Source organism: Tachyglossus aculeatus, chromosome 9 (assembly GCF_015852505.1).
Source record: "Tachyglossus aculeatus isolate mTacAcu1 chromosome 9, mTacAcu1.pri, whole genome shotgun sequence".
NCBI lineage: Eukaryota > Metazoa > Chordata > Mammalia > Monotremata > Tachyglossidae > Tachyglossus > Tachyglossus aculeatus.
This window is the reverse complement of record NC_052074.1, coordinates 410348-413353: the sequence shown is the minus strand read 5'-3', so window position 1 is coordinate 413353 and position 3006 is coordinate 410348. Positions and strand designations below refer to the sequence as shown.

General features: G+C 52.3%; 1 non-coding gene across 1 annotated transcript; it reads right to left on the bottom strand.

Annotated features, from left to right (window-relative positions):
• Positions 1-2480: 2480 nt before the first annotated feature.
• Positions 2481-2576, bottom strand: TRNAI-UAU. Its single transcript has 2 exons — positions 2539-2576; positions 2481-2516 (listed from the first exon to the last, which is right to left on the bottom strand). It is a non-coding gene; the product is annotated as a tRNA-Ile (tRNA).
• Between the last annotated feature and the right edge of the window lie 430 nt (positions 2577-3006).

The following is a 3006-nucleotide window of genomic DNA, read 5'->3' as shown; positions in this document are numbered from 1 at the left end:
ATAAAGAGTGACAATCTATTGCAGAAGTAGCATGGCCTAGTGGCAAGAGCACAGGCTTGGAAGTCAGAGGATGTGGGTCCTAATTCCTGCTCTGCCACTTGCTTTTTGTTTTTTTTTAATGGCATTTATTAAGCACTTACTATGTGCAAAGCACTGTTCTAAGCGCTGGGGAGGATACAAGGTGATCAGGTTGTCCCACGGGGGGGCTCACAGTCTTCATCCCCATTTTACAGATGAGGGAACTGAGGCCCAGAGAAGTGAAGTGACTTGCCCAAAGTCACACAGCTGACAATTGGTGGAGCTGGGATTTGAACCCCTGACCTCTGACTCCAGAGTCCGGGCTCTTTCCACTGAACCACGCTGCTTCTCATTTGTGTGCTGTGTGACCTTGGGCAAGTCACTTCACTTCTCTGTGCCTCAGTTTCCTCATCTGTAAAATGGGGATTAAGACTGTGCATCCCAAGTGGTATAGGGTCTGTCCAACCTGATTACTTTGTACTACCCCAGCGCTTAGAACAGTGCTTGGCACTGTTATTATTAATCCCCGCCCGCACACCCTAGAGGCAGGGGGAAAGCGAAGTCCTGGACTTCCCGATTGGAGAGGGACCCGGAGGGGTCACTCTGGTCACCCTGTCCAGCCTCCGACCTCCAAGGCGACCAGGCTGAACTCTGGCCTGCACGTCCCCGGGGACAGTGATCCCACAGCCGGCCAGGGAGCGAGGTGGATACCCTTTCGGCGAGGAATTCCGTCTCGGAGGCTAGAGCCCAGGCAGGGGGCATAAGATCAATCAATCAATCAATCGTATTTATTGAGCGCTTACTGTGTGCAGAGCACTGTACTAAGCGCTTGGGAAGTACAAGTTGGCAACATATAGAGACAGTCCCTACCCAACAGTGGGCTCACAGTCTAGAAGGGGGAGACAGAGAACAAAACCAAACATACTAACAAAATAAAATAGAATAGATATGTACAAGATAAATAAATAAATAGGGTAATAAATATGTACAAACATATATACATATATACAGGTGCAGAAGTCAGAGGTCATGGGTTCCAATCCCGGCACTGCCACATATCTGCTGTGTGACCTTGGGCAAGTCACAACTTCTCTGGGCCTCAGTTACCTCATTGTGTGCAGAGCACTGTACTGAGCGCTTGGGAAGTACAAGTTGGCAACATATAGAGACGGTCCCTACCCAACAGCGGGCGCAGTCCAAGGTCACCCAGCCAGCAGACAGGTGATGAGAGTTTGGGGGGGTCCGGGGGGGGGGAAGGGGGAGGAGGATTAGGGGGTGGCCACTTGTCTCCCATTCTTGGAGGAAGCGCTGGGCTCGGTCAGGCCCTCCCTCTGCCCATCCGCCAAGCTAGCTCTCTTCCTCCCTTCAAGGCCCTACTGAGAGCTCGCCTCCTCCAGGAGGCCTTCCCAGACTGAGCCCCTTCCTTCCTCTCCCCCTCGTCCCCCTCTCCATCCCCCCCATCTTACCTCCTTCCCTTCCCCACAGCACCTGTATATATGTATATATGTTTGTACAGATTGATTACTCTATTTATTTATCTATTTATTTTACTTGTACATATCTATTCTATTTATTTCATTTTGTTAGTATGTTTGGTTTTGTTCTCTGTCTCCCCCTGTTAGACTGTGAGCCCACTGTTGGGTAGGGACTGTCTCTATATGTTGCCAATTTGTACTTCCCAAGCGCTTAGTCCAGTGCTCTGCACACAGTAAGCGTTCAATAAATATGATTGACGATGATGATATCTATTCTATTTATTTTATTTCGTTAGTATGTTTGGTTTTGTTCTCCGTCTCCCCGTTTTAGACTGCAAGCCCACTGTCGGGTAGGGACTGTCTCTAGATGTTGCCAATTTGTACTTCCTAAGCGCTTAGTCCAGTGCTCTGCAGATAGTAAGCGCTCAATAAATACGATTGATGATGACCGGCCGGTGGCGTCTAAACTCGTCCCGGACACGTACCCGTCGCCCAAGGCCTTGAGGGCGTCATCATCATCATCATCATCAGTCGTATTTATTGAGCGCTTACTATGTGCAGAGCACTGTACTAAGCGCTTGGGAAGTACAAATTGGCAACATATAGAGACAGTCCCTACCCAACGGTGGGCTCACAGTCTAAAAGGGGGAGACAGAGAACAAAACCAAACATACTAACAAAATAAAATAAATAGAATAGATATGTACAAATAAAATAAATAAATAAATAAATCGAGTAATAAATATGTACAACCAGATATCCATATGTACAGGTGCTGTGGGGAAGGGAAGGAGGGAAGATGGGGGGGATGGAGAGGGGGACGAGGGGGAGAGGAAAGAAGGAAGGGCTGGCCGTGGGCTAGGGGCGAAACCGGGAAATCTCTCGCTTTAAAAACCCCCAAAAAACAGGACTAAATCATTCGGTTCGCGCCGGCCCCGCTTGGGCCCCGGAGGGAGTGGGGGCGGGGCCGCGCACAAAATGGAGATGTGCTCCAGGTGAGGCTCGAACTCACAACCTCGGCATCGCTCGCTCGCTCGCACCGCTCTATAAGTACCGCGCGCTAACCGATTGCGCCACTGGAGCTCCGGCTCCCTCCGCCGCAGATGGCGCTATCAGCTCCGCGCAGGCTCGGGGGAGGGGGGCGGGGCCACGCCCGGGAGGAGGAGGACGGGCGCGCGCACGAACCCGCGCGCCCGCGAGCACGCGCTTCCTGCTCCACCTCGGGCCCCATCACACTAACGGCCGGGTGGGGCGGGGCAGCGATGACGCCACCACACCCGAGCCGTGGGGGGCGGGGCTAACGGCCGCTGGCGCCTGCGCACTAAGGCGGAGACCTGGGGGCCTCCAGTCCCGGCTGCCCGTCCATCATCATCGTCATCATCAGTCGTATTTATTGAGCGCTTACTATGTGCAGAGCACTGTGCTAAGCGCTTGGGAAGTACAAATTGGCAACATATAGAGACGGTCCCTACCCAACAGTGGGCTCACAGTCTAAAAGGGGGAGACAGAGAAC